This window comes from Aedes albopictus, chromosome 1 (assembly GCF_035046485.1).
Source record: "Aedes albopictus strain Foshan chromosome 1, AalbF5, whole genome shotgun sequence".
Lineage (NCBI taxonomy): Eukaryota > Metazoa > Arthropoda > Insecta > Diptera > Culicidae > Aedes > Aedes albopictus.
This window is the reverse complement of record NC_085136.1, coordinates 81,410,562-81,423,445: the sequence shown is the minus strand read 5'-3', so window position 1 is coordinate 81,423,445 and position 12,884 is coordinate 81,410,562. Positions and strand designations below refer to the sequence as shown.

At 36.4% G+C, this 12,884-nt stretch overlaps 1 long non-coding RNA gene across 1 annotated transcript in view; it reads right to left on the bottom strand.

The window, feature by feature from the left end:
• Positions 1-590: 590 nt before the first annotated feature.
• The window catches only part of LOC134285030 (uncharacterized), a 62,094-nt gene continuing 49,800 nt past the window's right edge, over positions 591-12,884 (bottom strand). Inside the window, exon 2 of the long non-coding RNA XR_009996092.1 lies at positions 591-6,742. This is a non-coding gene — a long non-coding RNA (uncharacterized LOC134285030). The remainder of the gene's footprint in view (positions 6,743-12,884) is intronic.

Here is a 12,884-nt window from a genome sequence, read left to right as displayed (position 1 = left end):
GGCCGACAGTGTCACGCGTGGTTCTACCAACAGATGGCGGTGTGCTCATGAAAATGACACTGTGCAAAAGTTTTTGATGAATTTCCTCTAAGAGTTACGTCTGTTTGTCTGTGCTGAAAATATCATTTATGATTTTTTGAGATCATGATTGGAGCCATACCCAGTGCCGGATGTAGACTTCGGGGGGCCCGGGGCAAACCCTATCAAATTGGCCCCCAAAACCAAATTTTCCTGTTTTTGAAATTTTTACTGTTTTTTTTTCTTTTTTGGCGGATTAGAACAAACCTCATTCATACAATTGTTTGTTTATTAAAAAAAAGATATTTCATATTCGTTTGTTATTATTTTTTTATACAGTACATTTGTTTCTTTTAAATGTTCAGGCCGAATATGTCTTCTGAATATGGCTTCTGATGTCCATAAAAAGTGTACGTTTTGCAGTGCCATCCCCAAAATTTCCGACAGATGGCAAACGATTCGAACATTCATTTTGATTTATGGCGCAACTGCCAAGATGCTGCTGGAACCTTCAGTTTTATTGCGTAAATGGCATTTTGTTCAGTTAGTACATGTATTTTAAAATTTCATCCAAATTCATAACATTTATGCAAGTTTTAAATCTTTGCTTTCAGTTCTAGATCTGAAATAATGGAACATGGAACAACTTTACTTGGGTTTCTAGAATTCTATGAGTATTTCAAGATTCAAATTGAACAAAGATAGAACTCTTGAAGGCAACGGTAACAATATATCTCAAAAATGTTGGTAAAACTCAAAATATAGATATGTTAAACCATTGTTTCGAGATGTTTTTGGAGGCTGGGTTTCTGTTCCTAATTCCCAAACGTCTTCATCATCTCTTTCCCATGATTACAATGAACTGAATGAAGATGGGTTTTGAGCAGTTGTTTTCAGAATTTAAATTTCACGCACTCTGTTTAGAAACACTTTTGTCCAGCAATTTGAAGCCACGAAAAACTGTTTCTATTCGATAAGAACTTTCAAAATCTTTTTAAAGAAAATCGAGTACACCAAAGTTAAGAGAAAACATCGTGTTATGTAAATATTGAATACTGCACACAAGAATTATCATTTTTTATTTGGGTTTATTCTCAAGTGAAAAGATATATAAATGACTAGAAATATGGAGTCTAGAAATCATAAAGGAATCCAATTATGACTGTAATAGGATATGTATAAAATATGAACGCCTATTTTAATACATTTTATATGGTTTCGTTGAAAAATATTATTATGCTTCGGGATTCTTGGGGGCCCCCACTAATCGGGGGGCCCGGGGCACTTGCCCCCCCCCCCCCTTAAATCCGGGCCTGGCCATACCTGAATGGATCCTTGGGAGATTTTCTAAAGAAATTTGAATGAATTCCCGAAGGAATCCTTGTAGAAAGGTCTGTAGCATTTTTTGTAGAAATTTCTAAAAAAAATCCTTGAAAAATCGCCTGGATGAATTCTAAGATGTTTTAGGAAAGAATCATTGGGTTGATTTTGGAGGTATATTTGATGATGTTCTGGAAGTATTTTTACAGAATTAGTAAAGAATTCCAAATTCTTTGGTGCAAATAAAAAAAACAGTCTTCAAAATAATTCCTACATATTTCCTTGGAGGAATTTCTGCAGGGGGCCTTGGGTGAATTTCTGAAAGACCCCATGAGGAAATTTGTGCAGCAATACTTTGGGGATGAATGTGTTCATCCTTGTAGGGTTATCTGAAGAAAAACTGAAAAATCCATGAACGAATCTTTATTCGTAACTTGAAAAAAATCCTTGGAGAAAAGATTTAATCTTTACTGGAATTTCTTGAAAGATTATTGAACGAATTGTGAAAGAGGACTTGAAAACATTGCCTAAGGAATCTTTGGATGATTTCCTACAGCAATTATTAGAGAAATTTCTGAGGAAATCCCTGCAGGTATGACTAAAGAAATGCTTGAAAAAAATCTTAAGAAATCCTTAAACGGACTTCAAAATCATATGAGGCAGTGCAAAATGAACCCTTGAAGAAGTTTATAAAAAAAATCTTGAAGGAATTCCTAAAAATGCTAAAAATGAAAAATGCTGAAGAAAACATGTGGGGTAGCTTCAAAAGAATCGTTAGTGGATATATTTAAGAAACTCTTTATGGAGTTCTTGGGATTACATAATACTGAAGAAATTTCTTCAGAAATGAAGGAGAAATTTCCTAAGGAATCGCTGTAGCAACTTTCGCAGGAAATCTTGGAGGAATTTGTAAAGAAGTCCTTGAAGTATTTCCCAGATGAATCGTAAAAGATGTCCCAGAAGGAGTTCTTGGAGCTCCGCACTTGGAAAAAAAATGCTTGATGAAATCGTTAGAAACTTTCCTTAGAAGTTTCGTGAAGGAAATCCGGACGAAACTGGTGTTATCGCTAACGAAACCCTTTAAGGCATCAATAGAAAAAAATCTAATAAAAACCTTGGAAGAATTTCTAAATGATTCATTGAGGAATTCCAGTAGAATTTCTTGGAGGAATTCCTGTGAGAATTTTTACATTATTTATTAGAATTTCTGAATTATTTTAATTTTTTTCAGTAACTAATTCGGAAACCCTTGTACAAATTCATTAAGGATCTTTAAATATTAATTTAGAAATCCATTCGGCAATTGCTCTGAAAATTTTCTTTGGCGATACTTTTGATTTATTGTTAGGCAATTCCTTTGGAAACTTCTTCAATTAATTCTCGGCAATGCTACAAAAAGGGCTTCTGATTTTTATTTCTACGAACTTCTTCAGATTTTTATTTCAACGGAAATTTCGTTGGGAATTCCGTCTGCAACTTTTCACTGATTTTTTTTATTGACAATGCGTTTGAGAAAACCTCTGGTAATTACTTTCGGAATAAATTCAACACTTTTCTGGAAACTTGTATGCCAATCCCTACGGGAATTGATTGGGTAACTCGCCTGGCATTTTTTTTTTTGGTATTTTTTTTTTTGGCAAGTTTTCTGTGAGTTACCTGAAAAAAAATTCGAATATCTTTTGGCGGAGTTTTTTTTGGCTAATTATTGGGAAATGCTTTGAATGGATTTAATCCGAAAATTCATATAAAATTATTCTTGGGGTTTTCTATGCAAATGTTTTTGAAAACTATTTCGGCATTTCCTTCGAAATCTTCGATAACTCTTTTGGAAATTTCTCGACGATAATATTCGAAGTTGAGTTAGATTATTATTTGTGAAAATATCTTTAACATCACTTTTTTAAACCCTTTGGCCAGCTGCTTTGGAAATTTATCACGGGATTTTAGCAATTTCTTTGAAAGTTCCCTTTGCAAATATACCTCACAATTACATTTGTAATTCTTTCAATAGTTCAATGTTGAAATTCATTCGATAGGCACTTTGAAATTTAATTAGTCGATTCGTTTGTAAATTTAAGTGACAACTTTTAAAAGCTTGTTTGTTATTACTTTTCTAGGAGATACACTTTTGCAAATTAAAAAAAAAACAAAGAATTTACAACGGAACGACCGAGAAAAATCTCAAGAGAATTACTAATAAAATTCCCAAAAAATTAAGATGATTACCCGAAGAGATCACAAACAATTTCCTAAAAATGTATGAAGAAATTCCATTAGAATTTCTTGGGGGAATTTCTGTGAGAATTGAAAGAATTCTTATATTTTTTATTTGAGTTTCTTAAGTATTCATTGTAGGAATTTATGAATCCTTTAATAGGCTTATTAGAGGAATTTCTAAAAATAATCTAGCAAAACACTCAATGCCTCCTCTGGAGGATTTCCTACAGAATTTCTTGGAGGAATTTGTGAAAGAATCCCCGGAAAACTCTTGCAGGAGTAATTGAATTAATACAAGAAGAAATCCTTGCATGAAAGGATCCCAAAAGATTTCTTGTACAAAATTATTTGTTAAATACCTGGGAAAATCAGTTTAAGAATGAATGAATGAAATCAATTAAAGAAATTTTAAGAGAATACTTACTTGAATAAAATCTGAAGTAATCTTCGGAGAAATCGCAAGAGAACTTATTGGATGAGCTACTAAAGAAATCTCTGGAAAAATTCCTGAAGGAAATTTGGGAGCAATTTCTACAGGCTTCTTTGAAGGAATTCCTTTAGAATGTTGAATAACCTTAGAAAATCGATTCCTGGAAAAATCCCAAAAGTAATGGTAGAAGCTTTGGAGATGTTATTAAAAAATTAAGCAGAATGCTTTAAAATATTGATGAAACCTTCGCAGGAGTTTCTAACAAGATCCTTTTCTGACAGAATCTTGTGATAATTTCCAGGAGACTTTTTTTTTGAAGAAATATTTTAGAAATCCTTGGAAAAATAACCGTATGAATTCTTGAAGTGATTCCTGAAAAAATTCCGATGGATATCCTCTTTGAAATCTTAGCCTTGCATTAATTACTTAAAGGATGCTTCTATGTATTCTTAAAGAACTCCTGCAGAAAGTGGCAAAATAGTCTTTGGAGGAATCCTTGGAGAGATTACTGGAGAAGTTATTTGTTTTGATAAGATAGGGCATCTGTTCTTTTACTATTTATATACGCTCCCATTTTCATACCACTCAAAACAAAGGAGTGAAGCGCTTTTTGTTCTGCTTCTTATTTTTGTATATTTGTTAGAAGTGAGCACGGATTATATAAAAAATAACGTTATAATTCTGGAGGAATCAATCATAAATTCTGGAGAAATTCCTGACTGAGATGCGTGATGGAAACTTAGAATTATTTTTCAAAAGGATTCTTGGAAGAATTTTTAAGGAGTCTTATCAAAAAGCGGAATAGAAGTTTTTTTGAAAAGTGCTAGGAATACTAGCAAAAATTGCTGAAGGAACTCTTGAGAAAACTCTTAGAGTTGATGGATATTAAAAGTCCAGAAGTATTTTTCGAAAGAATTCCTACAGAAGTCCTTCTAAAAGTTTAATTTAATTAATATAATTTATTTAATTAAATTTCTTCTGTAGGAATCCTTGGAGATTTTGTTTTATTATTATCCAATTGATTCTTTGGAAATTTCTAGGAGGAATTCTAGGATGAATCTCTTAGTAAAACCTTAGAGAAACTTCATGAAGAATACTTTTGGAAAAAGGAATTTTTGGTGGGATCTCTGAAGTAATCCTAGGAAATAATTCTTAAGAAATCTTAAAAAGGACGCCAAGATAAGTTATGAATGCTTGAGGAAATTCCAAGTTTAATTATTGTAGAAATATCTGATAAAGTTATTTGAGGGAATAACTGAGAAATGCTTGAAGAATACAAGGGATAGACAAAATGATCGGAACAGGCAAAATTATCACTTTTCAAAAAAAAAAATTGCAAATAGCTGTAACTTTTCGAAAAGTGCATCAAATATTCTCAAATTTTCCCTGTAAGATGATGATAGTTGTGTATTAGTGGTCCATTTTTGGAAAAGATCAGGCTATTCTGCACGAAGTTATAAAGATTCTTGAAAAAGGTATAATTATCCGATATCCAACTTTGAGCTGTTATATCTATGGATTCAATGAACAAAATGCAAAGAAACTTTGACCATTTATGACTTATATAATGAGCTCTGAAAAACGTTTGACTCAATTTGAATTTTTCAACAAGCAAAACATTTATAGCGATTTAATTTATATTATGATTTTTTAGTAAATTGGTCTATTTTTAATATGCACCCCATCACTTTTCTAATTTATTGCCGGCTATGTTGTTACTTTTCTTCATTACATATTTATATTCAACTCAATTTGCGGGAGTTTAAATGAACTATAATTAGTATCCTGAATTTTGAAACGATGTTGAAATTTTGGATAATTTGGTGTTTTATTGGAAAAATAATCTAATCGTTATAATTCTCTTCCACGTTGAGAGTTCTATGTTGTGTCAAAGGTTTTCCAAAGCTCATTATATAAGTCATAATTGGTCGAAATTTCTTTGCATTCGGTTATTTGAATTCGGAGATATAACAGCTCAAAGTTGGCTATCGGATAATTACACCTTTTTCTAGAATCTTCATAACTTCGTGCAGAATAGCCCGATCTTTTCCAAAATTAGACCACTAATACACAATTATTTGATCAACTCACAGTAAAAATTTGAGAATGTTTGATTCACCTTTCGAACAGCTATTTGAAAAAAATTTGAGAAGTGAAAATTTTGCCTGTCCCAATCATTTTGTCTATCCCCTGTACATGGAGAAATATTTGACTTTCGTCGAAAATCACCTAAGGAATATTTAGAGGATTCCCTGTAAGAAACGGAAGAAGGTAAAGAAATTCTAGAAGGGCTTCTCTTCCTCTGAGGGGATCCCGATGTAATTTCTTGGAAGAATATCTGGTTCTGAATGAATCATTGGAGGTTTTTTGTAGTATTTTTCCTGGAATTTTTCAAGAATTCTTTAGATGATCTTCTAGATAAATCCTCAGAGACATAATTGATAGATTCCTGAACTAATATTTCGAGACTTACTCGATGAAGCCTTTGCAAGAATCTTTTGAATTACTCTGAAGTACTTTTGAAAACATTCCTGAATGTCTCAGGTGAACCAGCCAAAGGGCTGAAAGCCTCATTAATAAAGCTAATAAAAATATTATTCCTGAAGGAGCGCTTTTAGAGGAATACTGAATGACATCCTTGCACACAATGAGAGAAGGCTAGTCCCAAGCTTCATCTGTTGGTTCTTTGTTTAAATGCAGATGTCCTTGCAATAACAGAGGAGCAACCGCGGGCGGTCAATCATGCTCATGCTCATGCTCAATACTGAATGACATCCTTGCATTACCAACTTAAAAGATTCTTGAAGACAAATTATTCTTCGAGAAAGATTTCCCAAAGAAAAAGGTAACCCGAGTAGGTGGAAAAATCTGATGAATAGCATATTCAGTAATGATTGAATTGAATTACTGAAGAACAAGAACTGATATTGGTTTGATTGATATAAGAGGTAAAAGAACAGAAATGAGGGGGTTAGAAGCAAAGAGGTGTAAGTGACAAAAACCCACTTTCGAGTAAATGAGGTTGAAAGTTTTTCACCAATTTTTCATCCCATATAAGATGTATGGAGTTGCAAAATCGACACATTTTTTTCCGATTTATTGTAATTTTTCCAAACATCGTAAAAACAAACTTAAAAAAGTTCCTGAAAGCTTGAAATCTGAAGAATTTTTTGATATGCTCAGCTCAAAATCGACACATTGGTCACTTATACCCCTTTGCATTTGGGCCCCTCAAATAATAGCAGAATCTTATATGGTGAACTACTCAATAATAGCTCGTTAAGATATTACAAGATAAAAAAAAAATAGCAGACAAGATTTGTCATTTTTTTCTAGAAAAAAAATATCAGCATCCAGCATCGAACTTACGGTTTCACAGGCGGCGATGCTTACCACTCAAATGTGGCTCGCTGTTGTAAATAACATGGGAATAAGAGCATGCGGTTCTTCGTTTCAACAGCTCAGAAAGGGACACATGGCATTTCACTAACATTGAGCCACCTCTTTGGGTGTATGTGTTCCATTTCGTGTAGAAGAGCTGAACTTGTTCTTGGAAATTTTCAGCTATTTCGGCAAGAACAAATACTGATATCATATCACTTTGAGCTATTCGTGCGACATTCATTAGATTTTTGAATAACACATCAAAATCACATCGAGCTATAACAGCTAAAAGTGTTCGATTTGAGATATGATTTAGATATTCTCGTCTACCCGGGAGAGCAATCTTTGAAAGCCTTTTATAAGGACTATTTTGTGCAATTTCTAAATAATTTGTTAAAAACTTTTTCGGCATAATTCTTATAAAAAAAAATCTTTCGCTACCGAAAAAAATCATGAAGGAATACAGTAAATAATATAAGATAGATAATAGGGGTACTCACTAAACAGATTAAATTGCTGCGTAAGCCATGATTTTCTGCTTATTTGAAATGTTTCATGATTTTGCCAATGAAATAATCAAAGATTGCCTTGGTGATCGCGACGTTTAATCAGTTTAATCAGTTTACGCTGTTAAATGAATCCCCCTAATGTTTAACCTTCCGTTGGCCATCACTGCAGTGCACTGCCAGCATCACTAGAATGCTTAGTACAATATGCGAGATTTTTTCAATGCTTTGTACAAAATGCAACAGTGCGATCATTCGACAGTTAAATGTATAGATTTATCATTGTAAAATATGTACATATTATGAAATTTTCTGGGGGGCCTACCAATTTGCTTCCGCACCGGGCCCCCAAATTCCTAGCTACGCCACTGCCAGGTTTCACTGGCATATATCAGCACAGATTTCACGTTCGAGTTGAAAATTCGGATTTTGGTGCGTCGACTTATCTGGTTGTTTTTTCATACATTTTTTGAACTCGCAAAAGCAGTCCTCGCCTTCTTGATCCGTGCATCTATGTCAATCTTGGTGCCGCCATCGGCCATGCCGCCATTTTGGCTACCGTGATATTGGAAGCTGTCAGCATTCTCTACTGCTTGCCCAGCTTCCGTAAAGGTCGAAGGATTAACCGTGTTTACATCCAACTATTTGGTCTTGTGGACGTTGATGGTAAGACCTGGCGCCGAGGAGTGATCGGCAAGAGCATCGATCTTTTTCTGCAAATCAGAGCGCTGTTGAGCTAGGAGAGGAACGTCATCAGCCAGTTCGAAGTCATTTAGGTGCTCCATGGTAATGGGTTGCCACAGTAATCCACGATTTGGTTCACGATTAATCGCACCAACCAGGATCTCGTCGATTACGATGAGGAACAGCAGTGGTGATAGGATACATCCTTGCCTCACTCCAGCAACGACCCGATTGCTGGCTGTTCGAGCCCGTATGAAGTTGATCATCAATAATAACTTATTTTCTTGATCAGCCAAGATAGATGTGTAGTGTCGGTAGCGATTGTCTCAATTGGCTAAGAATAACACTATGGACCGCCTGTTCCGGTGGTAAGTGTCCACCAACAGGAGACCCCTAATTCATGGTGTTATGCGGCTTTATGCTTACCGTGCCTAGGAATGAATAGCCAAGGGGGGGGGGGGGGAGGGGGTCTAATAAAAACCTAACCCCTAACGAAGCCTGTGGACGCCCTCCACAGTATTTTGCCCTTACTGCGCTAACCGAAGCAATGGTGCAGTGGTCCTTGTGTTTCTTCGAGACAAACAGCTGTCCTTTTTTAGTCCCACTTGAGGCTAAATAAGGGCGGGGTTATGAAGATGTTGTTAATTAGTTAAAATTTTCACCTATATCGTTTCGCATTATGCGATTTACACAGTGTATTCTGTGTATCCTAGCCTTTGGCGTTTTCCAATTGATACCGATCAGGTTTTATTGCTGCTGTTCTTTGTTGTGCTGTGCTGTTATTACGAAGAGTTCAATCTTTCCTAGTTTGGGTAGTGGCTACGGTTGGGATAGCTCAGATAAATCTTCCAGTGGCTATTCCCTAACCTCAAATCTACCTGTTCGACAAATGTAAATTCTTGTATTTTCTCAACAAAGTAGCATGTAATTTGTGAAAAATTACGAGAATACCCGTTTTCATCTATTTTCAATTGGATTCAGAATCTTAACTCTCCGCAATAATTAGTTTTAAGGTCGTTGAACAGGTTAAAAGTGAGGTTACGAGACGCCACTGCAATCTTCAGCATAAAAGAACAGCAACGATCAATCTTTGCAGACTTATGCAAAATGGTACAGCCCAAGTGGCCTTATGAAGCCTTGTGAATCCGGTGTTTGCCATTTTCAGTAAACATGTTATGCCAAACTCGCGTATCATGCCTCGAGCCTGTGTGCTTGTCAACAACGCAATAGTTGCTACACTCATCTCTGAACAAATGGCCAGATATGTATGTGCTATCACAATTGATGTATCTGTGATGTATCTCAACAGGAAATACGTCTATTGTTCGGTTTATTTACCGCATGATGAACCATCCCCTACGGATGCTTTCAAACAAGTCATCGCATACTGTACTTCAAAAGGCCTTCCGCTAATTGTTGGCAGTGATGCTAATGCTCACCATATCATCTGGGGCAGGAGTACTTAAGTAGTACAGATCTTGCATTTCTTAACATAGGCAACCGCCCAACCTTCATGGTATCTGCTAGAGAGGAAGTGTTAAACATAACGCTTTGCTCTAGTAGAATTAGTCACGAGCTGACCAATTGGCATGTGTCAGATGAAGAATCTTTATCTGACCATCGCTACATCTTTTATGAACATTTAAATGTAACTTCGCAAACTTTGCGTTTCAGGAATCCTCGGTCAACAAACAGGGATCTCTTTACTGAATTGATTGCGGCCAAATTTCATGGATTTACCCCATCCAAGTAATTTAGTTGATGCCGTTGATACTACAATGACCTTCATCATGGAAGCTTTTGAAGAAGCATGCCCTCTACGCTCCGTGAAGATCACAAGAGGAACCCCTTGGTGGAACTCTGATCTGGCGAAACTCGGGAAACAATGTAGAAAGAGTTGTAACAGACGGCGTTCGACTGATTTGGAGGCTTTCAGGTCGACTTGTAAGACCTACAGGAAAGCTCTCCGGTCTGCTGAACGATCCGGCTGGAAAAAACCAATGTACAAATGTTTCCAGTTTGAGTGAAGTCAGTCGATTGAACAAAATCCTTGCGAATTCTAAGGGTTTCTGAGTGAACGTATTTCGTTTGCCAAATGGCAATCTTACATCCTCTGACGAGGAAGTTCTGGAATGCTTATTCGGCACACACTTCCCTGGATGTGTGGATATTACATCTTCGGATGAGCCTGATGTCTTTTCTTGTAGTTATGATTCCCTGGCTTCGGCTCGGAGTATTGTAACTCGATTGTGTGGGTCGATTGAGTGGGCACTTAATAGCCTCGCTCCTTTCAAATCTCCTGGGGCAGATAAGATTTATCCTATTGACTGTTACAAAGTTTTACACAAGGCAGAAAGCAACGATAGACGTTTGTTCTCTGTGGTTTTGCTACAGGGTGTATTCTCAAATCTTGGTGGGATATTACTGTGAAGTTCATTTCGAATCTGTGTCGTGCGTCGTATGAAGAAGCAAAGAGTCTCAGACCTATCAGTTTGACCTATTTTCTACTGAAATGCTTAGAACGCATTGTGGATCATTACATCCGTGATGTTCATCTGGCCAACGTTCCTCTTCATGTGAACCAACATGCCTATCAATCTGATCTGGAAAGTCCACTGTGACTCTTTTACACAAGGTTGTTTACAATATCGAGAAAGAATTCGCTCAAAACCAATCTTGTTTGGGTGTTTTCTTAGATATCGAATGCCTTTGACAACATGCCTTTCGATGCCATATTGGAAGCCGCACGGAGTCATGGTATATCTCCAATGATTTCCAATTGGTTTCACCAAATGCTCAAAAACCGATATCTCTTCTTGACATTGCGTCTGGCAGGGATAAGGCAATTGAGTGTTTGTGGATGCCCTCAAGGGGGAGTCTTGCCACCGCTTTTGTGGAATCTCGTAGCAGATACGCTATTGAGGAAACCCAATAATTGTGGTTTTCCTACTTATGATTTTGCCGACGACTACCCAAGATTATTAGTTGGTATGTGTATCACCACCCTTTTCAACCTGATGCAAAACGCTCTTCAGGTAGTTGAGGGTTGGTGTCGTCAATATGGCCTTTCGGTTAATCCGAGTAAAACATCTTCTCGTTGTTGCCAGTTTTGGTGAATTGTTGGAACCAACCTTCGCATTGAAGTCGCTCATGTGGATCTTGATATCACCTTTTGGGAATCTTCGGCCTGTTGGTGGGGCTGCCACCTTAGGTATAGCTTCCGGTGAAGTAGCATTTCTTACTCAGTCGCTGCGCAAATTCCACGTTTTCTTCATTTATCATACATGAAATGGAGAAAGTTCATCAAACAGATACTATTTACACAGATGCTGTGAGATTTGACAAGATGAACCACGATATCGCTCTTGCCAAATTCCATAAGTTGGGTTTCGAAAACAGTCTATTGGCTGTCAAAATGGCAATCCCACTTTATCTCCGTTTGCAGTTATGTCAGGAGTCCTCAAAGGTTGCCATCTTGGGCCCTTTTTATTTCTTTTGTACATGACCAACATGACTAAATTGCTTCAAACTGTCCTATGCGAATGATTTAAAATGTTTTCACATTATCAAGGGCCAACGCGATGCCGACTTCTTGCAGCAGTAGATGGCAACATTCGCTAGCTAGTATCGTGTCAACTGGATGGTCCTAAATGTGTCCAAATGCTCTGTCATTTCATTTGGTCGAAAGAAATCACAAATTCATTATGAGTATTGCCTAGAGAACACTCATCTCAAACGAGCATCTACCGTCAAAGATCTGGGTGTCTTGATGGATTCTGTAGTTAACTTTCACGGACCATGTGTCCTATATCGTTTCTAAGTCGTGTTCACAATTGGTTTTTGTTTTCCGTTTTGCTGAACACTTTATAGATGTATCTTGTTTGAAATCGCTGTATTGTGCACTTGTTATGCAGTTGCTCGAGTATTGATCTTTTGTGGCTGCTCAGTCTGAACAAAATCAAAACGCTGTCATTTTATTTTGTCCGACGTTTCGGTCCGTTTGGGACCTTCTTCAGGGACTCTAGAAATGTTTATTTGTTGGTTTAAATTTAAATAATTTCTTTTAAAAACATTTAAAAACTTTTGAAAAAATAATTTTTACTACATAATAGTTACAGTGTTCTCGTCCAGTGTGGTTCGGCAGAACCTGTAACTGTCGCATGGATCAAGTTTCTGTTTGAACGACAAGATTTATGTTTGAAATTTCAATATCCTACCACGCGATTTGTTCTAGTGTACTTACTCCCGCACAATCGCAGCCAAATCGGATACCATATCGGAAACGAAACTCGGTCCAAAGTTAGCACTCCGGAGTTTAGTACCTA